At 42.2% G+C, this 17,744-nt stretch overlaps 1 pseudogene; it reads right to left on the bottom strand.

The window, feature by feature from the left end:
* The window catches only part of LOC137007541 (uncharacterized), a 90,120-nt pseudogene extending 81,893 nt beyond the window's left edge, over positions 1–8,227 (bottom strand).
* Positions 8,228–17,744: the final 9,517 nt, after the last annotated feature.

Below are 17,744 nucleotides of genomic sequence, written 5' to 3'. Positions count from 1 at the left end.
AGGAGTTTATAATTGTTTATGGTAGGTTTATTTTAATGGATAGAGACAGAATCATCCAAAAAATATATATAAAAAAAAAAAAAAAACATTAAATAAAGGATTATAAATTGATTAGCATTTGATCAAGTAAAATATGTATTTGATCCCAAACCCGGCATCAGACACAAATACATGGATGAGCATTACATTTTTTCAGGGGGGCACAAATGAGATCAGCCTCATTGCATAATAACATTAATTATGAATTAAATGGACAAAAAGGCTACAACTCAATTGATGCAATACAACAGAAGAGTTGTAAAGCATTGGACCTAGCCTAACTGAAGCAGTCTAAAGATGCGTCGCAGGGCTCGACATCAACGGTTGTCAGTTTGTCCTGGACAAGAATTGAAAGAGAATTTTACTCGCCCGACTGGGCAAGTAGCCTAGCCTGATTAAAACGCCAATAACAAAAATAACTAGGGAATCACAAAAACGTGACAATGCTTCAGCTGGATAATGTGAGTCTAAGTGGTGACCGATTGTGCATAACAGGGCCATAACCACCAAAAACATTGATAATTATCCTCCCAATAATTAGAAATGGCCAAATGGTAAGAGATACAGACCCTCTTATCTCCCTATAATAATACAATCTCTGGTGGAGTTGGCTCATCCAGGGCAGGCACTAGTGACTCACAGGGCGGGCCAGGCCCCCCAATGTCTGCCCATGGCGCCGGGATAAGAATTCTGCCTCCTACAGATTGGTTATGTGCCCATGTTGAACACAGATTAGTCCCGTCACTTTAAGCAAGTACTCCTGATGTCAGCTCATTATGTGTATAAAAGACACCTAAAACCTAAAACCTATCTTCCATTCAGACTTCTCCACCACCATGGGTAAGACGAGATTGTAGACCTGCACAAGGCTGGGCTGACCATCAGCAAGAAGCTTGGTGAGAAGGAGACAACTGTTGGTGCAATTATTCGGAAATGGAAGAAATACAAAATAAGTATACAAAAAAAATACAAAAAAAGATCTTGCCTCATGGGGTAAAGATGATCTTGCCTCATGGGGTAAAGATGATGATGAGAAAGGTGAGGGATCAGCCCAGAACTACACAGGAGGAGCTTGTAAATGATCTCAAGGCAGTTGGGACCACAGTCACCAAGAAAACCATTGGTAACACACTATGTCGCAATGGATTGAAATCCTGCAGTGCCCGCAAGGTCCCCTGCTCAAAAAGACATATGTACAGGCCCATTTGTGGTCTGGCAATGAACATCTAAATGATTCAGAGAAGGCTTGGGAGAAATTGCTGAGGTCAGATGAGACCAAATTGAGCTCTTTGGCATCAACTCAACTCACCATGTTTGGAAGGAGAGAAATGCTGACTATGACCCCAAGAACACCATCACTATGGTCAAGCATGGAGGTGGAAACATTGTGCTTTGGGGCTGTTTCTCTGCTAAGGGTACAGGACGACATCACCAAATTGAGGGGCTGATGAACGGAGCCAATGTACCGTAAAATCTTGGATCTCCTTCCTTCAGCCAGATCCCTGAAGATGGTTCATGGATGGGACTTCCAGCATGACAATGACCCAAAACATACCACCAAGGCAACAAAGGAGTGGCTCAAGAAGATGCACATTAAGCTCATGGAGTGGCCTAGCCAGTCTCCAGACCTTAATCCTATAGAAGATCTGTGGAGGGATCTGAAACTTCGAGTTGCCAAGCGACAGCCAAGAAACCTTAAGGATTTAGAGAGGATCTGTAAAGAGGAGTGGACCAAAATCCCTCCTGAGATGTGTGCAAACCTGGTGACCAACTACAAGAAACGTCTTACCTCTGTGCTTGCCAACAAGGGTTTCTCCACCAAGTATTAAGTCATGTTTTGCTTGGGGATCAAATACTTATTTCACTCACTGAAATGCAAATCAATTTATAACCTTTGTGTTTTTTTTTCCTGGATTTTTTTGTTTGATATTGTCTCTATCCATTAAAATAAACCTACCATAAAAATTATAGACCCCTCATTTCTTTATAAGTGGGCAAACTAACAAAATCAGCAAATAATATTTCAATTATAAGTGTAGTAAAAAACAAAACAAAAAAACAAATACCATCAATCTTCAGTGATGAGCAGGTTCCTTGTGTGACAGCACAGCTATAAATCAATCCTCTTTTATCTTGACTGATTTGAATTAAAGGATCACTGACAATCAGACTATAAGAAAAAAAAAAGGTAAGAATGTGTGTTAGAATCAACTACAGAGGAAAGATAATGGTAATACTTTAGTATAGGGAACGTATTCACTTTCAGAATGTAGAATAAGGTCATGCAGAATAAGGGATTAATATGTGCTTAATAATTACTAATAAACAGCCAATATTGTAGTAATATGCATGCTAATAAGCAACTAGTTAAAAGACCCTAAAATAAAGTGTTACCAAGATGATTAATTTATTGGACAATTTTGTAAAGAACTAGTTCAGAGAATGCACATACTGTATATCCTATGTGTAATTTCCATATGGGAGGGAATTCAATGGCATTGTGGTTGTGTTATTTATATACACAACAAAAAATAGAACAATCACAAACATAAAACATTAATATAGAAAATATAGTACAGTGAAGGAATGAAAGCCAGATATAGCTATACAAAAACTGCAAGGAAAGAAAATGCTAATGTTAAAAAGCTAATGTTTTTGAATACTTCACACACTAGGAAAGTGTTAATATAAAATAATTTTCTGTACTGATTTTGATATACTGAAGTGTTTTGCTCATAATGTGTTGTGTTTGTCTGTAACTTACTGGTGTTACGGTTCACGTCTCTCCTGGGCTCCATCTCCCATGATCCTCCCTGTTCCACACCTGCACTCACTCCCTCATCATCTCTCCCGCTCTTCACGGATTACTTGCACCTGGACTTCATCATTAGCACTCCCTTTATAATGAACTAACTTCCCTGCACTCCTTGAGTCTCATTCATGAAACATTCGTAAATATACGAGTGTCACAGATCCCTTGTTTCCCTGGACTCCATATCCCATGATCCTCCTGTTTCTACACCTGCACTCACTTCCCTCGTCAGCTCCTCATCATCACGGATCACCTGCACCTGGACTCTATTGTTAACACTCCCTTTATATGGCACTCACTCCCTTCACTCCTTGTCTGTTCTGAATGTTGTTTGATGTGTATGTTGGCGTTCCTTACCTTTGTTACATTAAAAGCATTATATTATTGTGGAAATCCGCATCTGCCTCATCTCTCAACCAGCATACCGTAACAGAAGAACAGACCTAAAACGACCGGATTTTCCACAGGGAAAAAAAAAAAAATAATGGAGACGTTCACCGGCTCCCTGGATCCAGCTCCTCCAACGCCTCTCACCCTGACAGCCGGCGATCGCCTTATCGGGCTCCTGCAGGTAGGTCGTTCGCTGGAGAGGTATGTGGAGGAGTTCGTTGAGCTCGCTTATTTGTCTGACTGGCCTGAAGCAGTTTTGATCTCCCTGTTTCTGGATGGACTAGATGATGACACCATCCGTTTTTGTGAACCCGATTATCGTTTCTCCTTAAGCGAAACCATAAATTCCATTTTATGGTTAAATGATTCCAAATTTATCGTGGATTGGGTTCAGGATGGGTGTCTGTCTCTAGTCCATCCAGAGACACGGTTGGCCGGGCCAGTCAGTCAACCTCCGGCTTCCTCTGCATACCTTTCCAGCGAACTCCCTGCCTGCCCCACACGGGACCCACAATCCTCAACTGGGTCCCGTAAGCGGAGGAGGAGGAAGCAAGCCGCTCCAGTGTCTCCAGAGCCCGCTCCAGTATCTCCAGAGCCCGCTCCAGTCTCTCCAGAGCCCGCTCCAGTCTCTCCAGAGCCCGCTCCAGTCTCTCCAGAGCCCGCTCCAGTCTCTCCAGAGCCCGCTCCAGTCTCTCCAGAGCCCGCTCCAGTCTCTCCAGAGCCCGTTCCAGTCCCCAGAGAGCCAGCTCCAGTGCCTGTGGGGATCTTAATTGTATTTGAGGGAATGAACTGGCCCTCAGCTCCAGCCGCCGCCTACGAGCCCTCAGCTCCAGCCGCCGCCTACGAGCCCTCAGCTCCAGCCGCCGCCTACGAGCCCTCAGCTCCAGCCGCCGCCTACGAGCCCTCAGCTCCAGCCGCCGCCTACGAGCCCTCAGCTCCAGCCGCCGCCTACGAGCCCTCAGCTCCAGCCGCCGCCTACGAGCCCTCAGCTCCAGCCGCCGCCTACGAGCCCTCAGCTCCAGCCGCCGCCTACGAGCCCTCAGCTCCAGCCGCCGCCTACGAGCCCTCAGCTCCAGCCGCCGCCTACGAGCCCTCAGCTCCAGCCGCCGCCTACGAGCCCTCAGCTCCAGCCGCCGCCTACGAGCCCTCAGCTCCAGCCGCCGCCTACGAGCCCTCAGCTCCAGCCGCCGCCTACGAGCCCTCAGCTCCAGCCGCCGCCTACGAGCCCTCAGCTCCAGCCGCCGCCGCCGAGCCTGCCGCTCCAGCCGCCGCCGCCGAGCCAAGTTCTCCAGTCTCCGCCGCCGAGCCAAGTTCTCCAGTCTCCGCCGCCGAGCCAAGTTCTCCAGTCTCCGCCGCCGAGCCAAGTTCTCCAGTCTCCGCCGCCGAGCCAAGTTCTCCAGTCTCCGCCGCCGAGCCAAGTTCTCCAGTCTCCGCCGCCGAGCCAAGTTCTCCAGTCTCCGCCGCCGAGCCAAGTTCTCCAGTCTCCGCCGCCGAGCCAAGTTCTCCAGTCTCCGCCGCCGAGCCAAGTTCTCCAGTCTCCGCCGCCGAGCCAAGTTCTCCAGTCTCCGCCGCCAAACCAGCTCCATGCTCCTCCACCCACACATTGACTTTATTCCTTGGACTCCTCTATATGATCCTTAACCTCTCCAAGTATTTTTTTGGGGGGGACCAAGTACCCGTGGGTGGGGGACATGTGGGCGCCACACATGTGGGTGGGCCTCTGACGTGGCCTGCCAAGGCTCCTGACCCGCCGTGGCCTGCCAAGGCTCCTGACCCGCCGTGGCCTGCCAAGGCTCCTGACCCGCCGTGGCCTGCCAAGGCTCCTGACCCGCCGTGGCCTGCCAAGGCTCCTGACCCGTCATGGCTCATGGATCCGCCCTGGAGACCTCCACTCCAGTCCACTCATCCCCCGGCACCTGCATGAGGTCTCCAGGGCGCCCGCCCCCCCTCCCGGTTATTCTATTTACGGCGCGAGGACGCGCCTACCGGGAGGGGGAGGTACTGTCACAGATCCCTTGTTTCCCTGGACTCCATATCCCATGATCCTCCTGTTTCTACACCTGCACTAACTTCCCTCGTCAGCTCCTCATCATCACGGATCACCTGCACCTGGACTCTATTGTTAACACTCCCTTTATATGGCACTCACTCCCTTCACTCCTTGTCTGTTCTGAATGTTGTTTGATGTGTATGTTGGCGTTCCTTACCTTTGTTACATTAAAAGCATTATATTATTGTGGAAATCCGCATCTGCCTCATCTCTCAACCAGCATACCGTAACAACGAGTAAATATGTGAGTGATTTGCGCGTAAACAGACTTTCCCGAAAACTCTCCTCCTGATTCACAAATACTTCGTAAACGTCAGAACTGATAGTGAAATGTGTGTGTGTTAATGAATTCCAATCAGTCGTAAATGGGACGCGCGTGCACGTTCATTCTAAATTACCATAAATCCCGCCCATTAAATCCGACTGACAACTACATATGGGCATCATTTTATGACACCAAATGAAGGATTTTGGCCATTTTATAGGAAACAAGTTCCATAGTTTGCCCAGCCCTATTGAAATCAATTCATTATTTGATTAAAGTGCTCCGTTTGCAGATGCTATAGGTGCGTTCACGCGGCCTCGTAATTCCTGTAGTTACAAGATTCTAGCTTGTAAAAAGCGTTCACGTCCTCGTAGAGTTCGTAATTACAGTTTGTAAGCTTGGAGTTTTCTGAAAGCTCCCACATGTAACATGTGGCCACTATACCACCTGACCGCTGTAGATTGATTTATTAGGCGTTGATAGTGGTGCCATGGAAACGCATAATTTCCAGTCCAAGGACCAAAAGGACGTGAACAGCTCCGAATATAACGTCATTTCAAGATAGCGGTAAATACAAGGTGACGTGAACGCAACTTATTACTGGCTCTCACAACAAAAGTAAAAAGAAAAAACGTATGTGATTACTATATATAATGTTTTTTTTTGTTTTTGTTTTTTTTTTTTAAATGCTGTAAATATGTACCTTATTAAGGAGAATTAAAATGCAGCCTTATTAATGAGCAAAACGTTCGGATGTTAAACGCACTATTTACGCGTGAGTGGGAGCAGGTGTAGATTTCTTTCGTACCAACTAACATTTGGAAAATACGAACATTTTAATGAATCCGAAAATTTACGCCAGAACCACTTTACACACGATTTACACAAAAATTCGTTCTGCTCTTGTTTCATGAATGAGACCCCTTGTCTTGTTTGCTTAATGTGTTTGGTTGTTGTTTTCCTTCATTTAATAAACCCGTTTTTGTAGAAGATGCAGAATCCGACATCTCTGCTGCAACCGAACTTGCTGGGTTTTTTTTTTTTCTTTTCTTTCCCTTACAGTGCATATTTTGATAAATATAATAGGTCATATGAATACTTCATATTTAAAGAATTGATATACTTTACAAATAATACAGCAGAAATAAAAGGAATTATGTTATAGGCTTGCCATTTTAAACACAGTCAAAGTTTGACTGTGTGTGCAGGATGTTTTCTTGGTATATAGGCTACAGTTCTGTATGCTTATTGGTACTTTCTCTGTCTACAGCCCATTAAAACGTCATATAGCAAACTATAAATATAATGTAAATTCACTGATTGCCAACAGGGGGTGTTGCATTCAAAGATGTTGGTAAGCCAGTCTCTTCCTGTCCTAGTGTTCAGCTCATAGCTATAATAATCTACAGAGTGAAGGAGACTTTATGCTTATAAATTTGTTCTTCACAGGCTACTCATCACAAGTAAGTTTTGATCAAAATTGAAGAAGAAACATGTGCAGTGTGGTGAGTACTGGCTTTCCAAACAATGCAGGGGTTTTTGGTTTCATTATCAGTGAACTCACCTTGATATGTCTTTCTGTATCACCTTATAGCCAAAGGCAACATTTTGTGAAGGTGAAGGCGCAATGAAGGTTTTCCAGGAAGCAGGATCAATGTTAAAAGCCATCACTGACTGAGATACTAAAGTGTTCAGAAGTGATAAAAAAGACTACATTAAACTGTAATTTGACATAATTAAAATGTATAAAATTTAGATTTCAATTCCTGTTTGCTGATTGGTCATTACAACATTGCAGCCATGCTAAAACACATTATATAGTAACAGATTCCAGTTCAGCAGCTGCTGGAGATTTCAGCACTGTAGCACAAATAAAGGCAATTAATAAGATAACACACACACACACACACACACACACACATTTTGTAACCAATAAAAAAAAAAGAAACTCAGAATTAGAAGGGCATGTAGAGAAGGATGTTCAAAGTTTTGCAATTTTTGCACTTTATTGCAATTTGTTCTTGCCTTAAAAGGACATTTTTTTCATGTTCATCCATGTCTGGTAATGATATCATGCTATTATTTTTGGTTTCAAACTTATGACTTTGTATCAAATTAAATATGTTTAATGTCTTATGTTCAACAATGATTCAACAATCTACAGTTAAACTAAAACTGTAAGAGTTTTAAAACTTAATTCCTACAATGATACACTGTTTTCTTTTGAAATCACTCATTCATCTGTTAGTGTACAATATGATTACAGCAATGCATTTCACACAGCTTAAAATTTAAACAAATTAAGACTATGAAAAGAATGTAAAGCCAATTTTAACTGGTGAGATCAAGAAACTAGTTAAAATCTTATTGCCACTTATTTCAATCGTACAAAAGGGAACAAAAATGTTTAAGACTTGCAACACAAGAAGGCTTACAGAGAGAGGAAATAAGACAGCTACTGAGGTAGTGACCGTGTGTCACAAAATAATAAATAGGTAATAAAAGATAGAGATGAAAATAAATAAATATCTTACCACAAAAGATGCATAATCTGATATAGAAGTTGTGGTCCATTGTAACCTGTCAAATGTAGATAGGGAGGACGCATGAGGTGAAACAGTCAAGCCAGTAAATGATAGAGAGGATGAGATCTAGAGGTGATTCATTGATATATAAGGGGTGGAAACTTATGGGGTGGTAAATCTTACTAAAGAGGAACAACAATTTGAAAAAGAGGAAATGATTACATATTCAAGAAGGATGAAGCTTAAGAGAATACATGCTCAAAATAAAATTATTATTAAATACACAGAATGAGTATTTATTAATTAATTATGTGAGTGCGCATTTAGTTTCAATTTTGGTTTCACTCGCTCCGTGTCCAATAAAACAATCCACGTACTCCATTTTCTGATCAAATATCTTCTTTTAATCTTGATTTTCAGTTAAATAAAACAAATAAAATTAATATAACAAAATATGATCTTAAATCTTCAATATCACGGATGCGTTAAAGGTGCCCTAGAACTTTTTTTTAAAAGATGTAATATAAGTCTAAGGTGTCCCCTGTCTGTGAAGTTTCAGCTCAAAATACCCCATAGATTTTGGGGCATCATTATAAATGAGCCAATTCAGGGTATGCGGCCCCTTTAAATCTGGTGCTCCACACCCCAAGAGCTCACGCTTGACTTAAACAACATAAAAAAAGTTCAAACAGCTAATATAACCCTCAAAATGGATCTTTACAAAGTGTTTGTCATGCAGCATGTCTAATCGCAAGTAAGTACAGTGTTTATTGAATGTTTACATTTGGTTATGAATGAGTTTGATAGTGCTCCGTGACTAACGGCTAATTCTACACTGTTGGAGAGATTTATAAAGAATGAAGTTGTGTTTATGAATTATACAGACTGCAAGTGTTTAAAAATGAAAATAGCGACGGCTCTTGTCTATGCGAATACAGTAAGAAACGATGGTAACTTTAACCACATTTAACATTACATTAGCAACATGCTAACGAAACATTTAGAAAGACAATTTACAAATATTACTAAAAATATCATGTTATCATGAATCATGTCAGTTATTATTGCTCCATCTGCCATTTTTCGCTATTGTCCTTGCTTGCTTACCTAGTCTGATGATTCAGCTGTGCAGATCCAGACATGTAATCCCTTTCATAATGTTGGGAACATGGGCTGGCATATGCAAATATTGGGGGTGTACACCCCCGACTGTTATGTCGGTGTTATGTTGAGATTTGCCTGTTCTTCAGAAGTCTTTTAAACAAATGAGATTTATATAAGAAGGAGGAAACAATGGTGTTTGAGACTCACTGTATGTCATTTCCACGTACTGAACTCTTGTTATTTAACTTTACATTTACATTTTTTAATCAAGGGCACCTTTAAAGAAAACTGTGCGACTCCACTGTATTCCAAAGAGCGCACTACCACCAAAGCTTCACAGTCGTGATTCTTAAAGAGCCAGTATACGCAATTTTAACATATTACATATTTTCAATGTACAAATACAGAATATTTATTTAAATGGTATACATAAATAAAGTAAGCTTACAAATGAAGCCAATTCAAACAAAAATATTCAAAACTGAATCTAATCAAAATAGGCTCCTACATATGAAATGAAACAATAAATAACCTATATTGCAGTTTACAGACTCTTTGAATAGTCATTAAAAAGATGAGGAAGTATCTGAGAAGAGATATTTTGTGGTGTAGCCTGGAGGTGGATTTCTAAATAAAAAGCAATAAAAATTTTTTTAAAAAATGACTATCGTGAGTGTAATGTGTTTTCCACTCCTTATTTGGATAAAGTTGAGAATTTCTAAATTTTGTGACGCATTCTACATTTTTATGCCCTTCTCTCACTAACTTCACTCAGTCTTGTGGATTACGTCATTATATTGGACAATTGTGCTACATGTTGCGACGTATGAGGGGTGATTTCTACAAAATTTGATGATTGCTTATGAGGGGTGATTTCAACAAAATGTGATGATTGCTAAGCAGACTGAGAGGAGAACTAACGTGTATACGCACGGCAGCCATCTGGCCAAAATCCCATAGTATTTAGGTGTCAGATGTAAGATATGAGACGTTAAACGTCACGGTCACGTGTTGGAGCTGCGCTCAAAGTGCGCGGCGGCAATGGCGGGGACGTAATTGAGAAAGTATATTTTTTACTTTACGTCTGGATAACGTACGTGTGGATAAACGCCTGGATAATGTACGTGTGGATAAACGCCTGGATAACATACGTGTGGACTAATGTCTGGATAATGTATGTGTGGATAACATTGATAATAATATTTTAGCTTTATTCCTATTTGTCCAAAGGAAACTTTAATTAATGTGTAAATGTTCATAACTTGGAGGAAGCATTACAAATCTGTCTCCCTGATTGAAGCTTGGCCATTCCTCCGGCCACCTCTGTTGCGCAAGCACTGCATTAACAGCTGACTTTTCTCCGTTTAAAGGACACACCGGCCATTCCAGCTGAACTAAGGCCTTCACCTCTTAATATGGAAAATAATAATAATAATAATAAAATAACAAGCACAAAAATGCATATAAGTGGCCATGGTAACACTGCAAGTGCACGCTTGGTTTGAAGCAGCTAAAAAAAAAAAAAAAAACACAACAGAGACGAGCTCGATGGTCAAACTTTTTTTTTTTTTTTTTTTAAACACATGTTTACTTAGAAAAATAATGTAAAAGTGCTACAATGGCATAAAAAACCTTAAGGTTAGCACAATGAAATAAACAAATATACTGCATGGTTATACACGCTTGTTTGAGATGTGTTGCATTCATTATTATTAGTAGGCCTAGATCATGTGCTTGCATTCGATTTGTCTAATGCAATAAATTGAATTATTATATTTAAGCTTTAGTTATATTTTAGGTGATCTTGCTGGGTAAGTGAATTAAGAACAGTGCTCAGTCATAAAAAATAATTATGTTGTGTGTGCGTGTGAGGCGCCAGCGCGATTACTTACATTTTCTTATAAAAGCGGGGAAAAAAATAAAATACTCAGACATTAATGGTCAAATTTACACATTTCGAATCTGTGAAGGGTTAAATAGGCCTATTATTTTTGTACACTCAAAATAAAAAGAAAAAATTGCCTGTAAAATAAAGAAAACAAAAAGAATTTCCTTTCTGTGGACTTCTCAAATGAACTGAAACGCAGCATATATAGCTTAGTCTATTACTTGTCGCATTTTGTTCCTTTCATTTTGTTAATATGTTTATTATTTAGATAAAATAAATTTTGTGCAGAGGTTATTTATTCCTTTTATAGGATTTAATCCTGTTTTTCTCCATTCAGAAGCGCTGCGGGTGCCCGATGATGATGATGATGAATCCTCATGTTCTGTTGTTTATTCTGCTATTTGTTCATGTAGGCTAAAACTAATTAAACCCCTGGGATTTTATTAATGGGTCACAGACACGTATCCATTGTAATTTCGTTTCATTCTAATTTTATTTTACCTTGTCGGTTAATGAAAAGATAATGATCTCGTCGGTTGAAAGTCAGGCATTGACAAGGCAACATTTCTAGTTTTCGTTTAGTTTAAGTTTTTTTTAACTAATATTTATTTTTTTTCTTATATTCAGGTTTATTTCGATTAGCATAAATGTTTTAATAGTTTTATTTTTTCTTAGTTAACTATAATAACCCTGCCTGGGAAAAACATCCACAGAACTGCAGTACAGTCAATTTTCCAACTGTTTAAGCCATGAATATTTACAAATATTCATGAACTATTTATTGCCGTCTGGGACACAATCTCAGGCCGGGAGTCTCAAGGGGCTCGCACACCGGACGCGAAGCTCAGTGCCGCGCAACGCCGCGCCATGTCTTAACATTGTTTTCTATTGTTTTCTGGGCGCCGCGGACAGGCACCGAATATCGCCGCTGGTGTGCGTACACTCATAGAAAATAATGTGTTCGAACTTTAAAACGTGTCGTGGCGCTGCGCGGCGCTGAGCTTCGCGTCCGGTGTGTGAGCCCCTTCAGACTCATCGAAGCCAAATACAGTTATTGATGCTCGGGAAGCTATTAGCAATTTCTTAACGATCAGAATTTCATCTGAAAGAGGTTCACCTGAAAATGTTGTCCAATAGAGGGAGCCACAGGATAAGGAATATTTTAAGCTTATTTTCCTTATTTTTAAGCTTATCTGTTTCCATACTTTTGAATGTATAACCATTCAATTTCTTTAACCATGTTCTGACAATATAGTTTTACTCTACATTGACATATGTGAAAAGCTTATCCCAATAATATATATATTTTTTTATTATTTATCCTAATATGCTGTCTTAACTAATATGACAGTTTGTTCTGCATGTCTTTCTTTTTTCCGGTATATAAAAATAGAACAAAACCTTGCCAGAGCCATAATGCCACATACGCGGCCAGTGTAAACGAGGCTTTAAGCCTTGTTTACACTGCATGCGTGTGCGGTGCGTTACGGTAGTGACGCGGCTACCGGAGCTGATACAGTGTCCCAGAAGCGGCTTGCCTCGTCGCTTCGCTAAAGATAGGCACCTCGCGCAGCTCAAATACAAAATAAAGTCAAAATAAACACCCTGTGTAAACTCCTGCTCATATTTCACATCACTACGATGCCAGAAACTGACGACAAAAGATTCAAAGTTGAACAATTTGAAATTTCTTTGTTTTTGTTGTCCATAACTGGAATTTTATGTGTATTAAAGATGCTAAAGAGGATGTTTTGTTTTATACATTTTTGCAATATTACTTGAAACTGTCTTTACTAACTGATAAAAGACTATTTATTAGGTGCACTGAAAGGGATAATATTAATATACATCATCTGTGCACGAGGTAGGGCCTTAAAAACATCAGCCAATCGTTTACGCGATCACCTGTGATGTGCTTCATTCGTTGTAAATGGAGAAACGAGAAGCCATCATCAGACTCTATCTTCTTTCATTTTACTTCTTCCCAGGTAACTGCGAAGTAAAATGCACAAAACACACTTTCAGTTTCAGTATAAACACTGTTTAAAGTAATACGATACAAATATTTGTTTTAAGCCTTTATTTTATACTTTACAAAAACTTGTCGTGAGTTCAGTGTGGTTGAGCACATGATTAGCATGTGCTCCGCAATTAGCATGAAGGTCCGCCATATGATGAATGTGTTATAAGATATCTTCATGCAAAATGAAGATATCTTATAACGCTAAAACAATACTATATATATATATATATATATATATATATATATATATATATATATATATATAGTATTGTTTTAGCGTTATAAGATATCTTCAGTGGTTGTTTAATCCGTGGTTATTTCTGTGTTTTGCGTTACATTTGACAATATATGTGACGAGTGAATTTTATATTCAGTGTAATGCATCAGAACGAACTGGGAATATTGTTCATCTTCTAAATGTATTTATTTTGACAAATTTCATGTTATTATTTAGATAAAGGTTAAAGGTTAAATACTATTGATGTCAAATATACATATACATGTATATAGATATATTTATTATATAGATATGTTTATTATATATACACACATAATATATAAATGCTTTTGATGCGTATCTATATATTTTAGGAATCTTAATCTTGTAAAAAAATAAGACATTTGAGTGTCACTTGGATTCTGATGATGAAAAATGTTCATGTTTATACCCAGTCATTGTTGTACAAATAGGTCATACATGTTTTGACCATTATAATGTGACAAACTGTTGTTGTGTGCATTATTGATACATTCGTTGTAAATGAAGAAACGAGAAGCCATCATCAGACTCTATCTTCTTTCATTTTACTTCTTTCCAGGAGTATTACACTAACACGACACAGCGAATGCCGGTGGTAAACAAACACTCGTGTTCCAATTGTTACAACAGAGACATGGAGGCAGGCGTAAAAGCAATACAGGTAGGTTTATTGGTTAAACAGCAGAGCAATGGGTAATGATGAGCAGAATAGCAGTTCTTGAATGATGGAGAGATAGTAATACTGTCCTTGTGATGTTTTACAGATGCAGATGGTTGCGTTGTAGGGAGATGGCAGAGACACTCACACACACAGGCAGGTAGGCACACGAGGAGAACAGGAGACGAAGGAGATGGAGGAGACGACTGGAGCAGGTAAGTATGGCGTTTGGAGTCCTTAAGGTAAGCATACATGGGTTGTAGTGCAAACGAGACCGGACAGACTGTGTGTGAGTGTGGTGGTTATATGGTGCTGGTGATTGCTGAGTTGATGACGTGCAGGTGGCGGTGATCAGAGCTCTGGTGATTGTGTGCATGGATACTGCAGGGAGGTGGAACCTGACGTGTCTGTGACACCAATACTCGTGCACAAGTTTTGGGAGGCATTCCCTCAAAATGAGCTGTGAAGGAGGGGGGTTGTTCTTACGCATGCGCTCATTTCAAAAACTCAGTAACAGTCTTTGGTTTCTCAGTCCACGAAAAGATCCTCTTTAGCACCTTTAACCTCATCTGTATGGCTAGCAATAAACACAATAAAACTGGACAAAGTATAACAATTTAGCTATTAAAAACATGAAAAAATCAATGAAAACAACGTTAGACAGGCAAATCTTGTGGTCTCGCGAATCCAGCCGCTTCACTACTAAAATGCTTCTGTTGTGAGTTGACACCGCTCAGAGGACGGAACAAAACCTTGCTGGAGCCGTAACGTGCCGCACACGCGTGCAGTATAAACGAGGCTTCAACGAGGCTTTGCGCGCTGCTCCTGCTGCCTGTGTGAATGCATCCGTTGGTTAACATGCAGCCTTGGCCACCTCTGTACCATAGCATCCAGACCCAGAGGTGCTGGATGTGTTAGGGAGTACCAGAGCGGACACTGGGTTGACTCTCCCGAAGCAATTTTTCCATAGGAGATCCACCACTTGTGGGTGGAGTCTCCACTCCCCGGGCCTTGGCCCCTGCCTCGACAGGGCATCTGCTCCCACATTTTGATGTCCCGGGATGTAAGCTGCCCTCAGCGAGAGCAGCTTCCCTTGAGACCACAGGAGCATCTGACGGGCCAAGTAATACAGTTGGCGAGACCGCAGACCCCCTGATGGTTTAAATATGCAACCACTGCAGTGTTGTCCGTACGAACCAACACATGGTAACCTCTCAGGTCTGGGAGAAAGTGTTTTAAAGCTAGGAACACTGCCATCATCTCTAGCCGATTTATGTGCCAAGAGAGCTGATGGTCTTCCCATAGCCAGAGCTGCGTCCACGCATTTCTGAATGTGCGGGGTGATAATGATAGGCCAAACGGAAGAACCCTGTACTGGTAAGCTTCGCCCCCGAAAGCAAACCTGAGGAACTTCCTGTGAGAAGGATGGATGGATACATGAAAGTACGCATCTTTCAGGTCTATTGCCACAAACCAGTCCTCGGATCTGATCTGTGGTATAATCTGTTTCAGTGTCAGCATCTTGAACTTGAGCTTTTGTATTGAGCGATTTAGCACACGTAAATCTATGATATGTCGTAGACCTCCATTCTTCTTTGGAACAATGAAATAACGGCTGTAAAATCCTGACTGATTGCTGGGAGGAGGGACCCTTTCTATAGCTCCTTTTCGCAAAAGTGTCGTAACTTCTTGTTCCATAACTAGAGACTGCTCGGGGATTACCACTGTGGGAAGAACCCCGTTGAATCTGGGTGGGCGAGACCCGAATTGAATCTTGTAACCCTCTTTTATAGTGAGCAGCACCCATTTCGATATATTCAGGAGAAGTTTCCATCCTACCAGAAAATCTACTAAGGGAACCAGTCTCTCGAGACTGGCCTCTGGTGTTTCTTGAGCACTCAATTCGACGCTCTGAAGCGGCGCACCGGCAGAGGACAATCGAATCAAGTGGCCGGCCGGAGACCTCTGCACCCTGACGCACACTGGGTGGCAGGGTTGGCATAACGATCCCCTGAGGGCGCCGAAGGGGAGCGGCTGTTAGATATATTTTTCGCCGGCTCCCTTCGGAGGGGGCCGCCCTCATCGGTTCCTGACCCACAGATATCAGGACCGCTTCGAAGCCTTCCGGGCCAGGATAACGGCACGCAGGTCCGTTCTGCCCCTAGAAGGCTTCGGCTGAGCGGGCCGACCCGATCCCCAAGCTCTCTGCGGGGGAGCACGGTCGGCCACGCTGATCTTTTGTTGCACTCTGTGGTGCGCTGAGGAGCTCGTCGACGGCCAAGGCTGCTCCCGCTCAACAGCCTCGGGGGGAGGGTTTCTAGGTTTGCGGGGGATGAACCTCTGGAACGCTGAAGACTGTTTCTTAGCCTCCTGGAACCTCTCGACGACTGTTGTAACAGTGTCGCCAAAGAGGCCCGCAGGAGACAGCGGCGCGTCCATAAGGGAGGCTTTGTCACGCTCGGACATAAGGGCGAGATAAGGCTTGGCCCGTCTCAACCCCCTCTGCCATCTCCATTTGCGAACCCCACGAATGAAGCCGCCGCTGCATCTCGGCAACAGCGGGACCCGATCCGCGGGGAATGCTAACCGGAGCACCCTCTTTATTATTAAAGAGTGCCCGGCGTGATCTTAAAACTCTGAGGGTGAGCTTTTCGCAGTGGACACAGATAGCCCCCTCGAGAGCTGCCTGTACATGCTCAACCCCCAGGCAGACAACGCACATCTCATGGGTGTCCCCATCAGGAATATAGCGTGTGCATGGGTGAACACACTGCTTGAAATGTCTGCCTTCCGCCATTTTAACCCGTGTCTTTTATTCACAATATATATATATATATATATGTAATGTGTGGTGTAACTGCAAAGCTCTTGTCCTCAGACGAAGAGATAATGTTTGTGGCAATGATAGCGAGACAAACAACACCAAATAAGACACACAAGATAACATAGAGCGCTTGCTGAAGACACAGAAGCTAGCGTGCTCTGTATCCAGGTGTGCTTTATAGTTTCCTGGTCCGTGACATCACCCGTCTCTGACGTCTCGCTACGTGATTGGCTAGATACATGAGTGCTTCAGTGACGACATCACACAGAAGGTTCCCAATGCGTTATCACGCAGCGTCGATAGTTCCCACGAAAGGGAACTAGTGGACTGCCGACTTACTTTCACCCCAAAATGGCAGAAACGCAGGGCCGCTTCATGTTATTTCTTTCCCATTTTACCTTCTGCTTCCTGGTTATGGATACTTCGGACATTCTAGGACAAATCCTATCCGAAGAGTCTCCGGACGAGATTCTAGATCATTACAGCACAACAGGGAGATGACAGGGTGTAGTATGATCAAAGTTCATCTGGAAGGAAGAGGATGGAGTCGGCGATTGACTGCTGACTGAGCTTTATTCAATAACTCAAAACTGTTCAACAGAAACACTGTTCATCGCACAACAACAAAATAAATAATCCACAAAGGGCTTCACTCCAGTCTTGGTATACACAATTCCCAAAGGGCTTCACTTTCAGTATCGCTGTCGTGACCAGCGTCTCAGTCAGCAGTTCCTCTCTCTCATTCACTCCTGCTTCTCACAGCGTTTTATCCTGTCTCCGCACCAATTACTGGAATGAGAAACAGGTGTTCGTGATTTACATTTAACCTGCTCACTTACCAAGCATCTCCTGATGCTCTCTCCTGCTGCAGACCTCGCTGAACCATGCCCCCCTCACCACACAGGGT

This window comes from Chanodichthys erythropterus, chromosome 19 (assembly GCF_024489055.1).
Source record: "Chanodichthys erythropterus isolate Z2021 chromosome 19, ASM2448905v1, whole genome shotgun sequence".
Taxonomy (NCBI): Eukaryota; Metazoa; Chordata; class Actinopteri; order Cypriniformes; family Xenocyprididae; genus Chanodichthys; species Chanodichthys erythropterus.
This window is presented reverse-complemented; position numbering and strand designations above follow the sequence as displayed.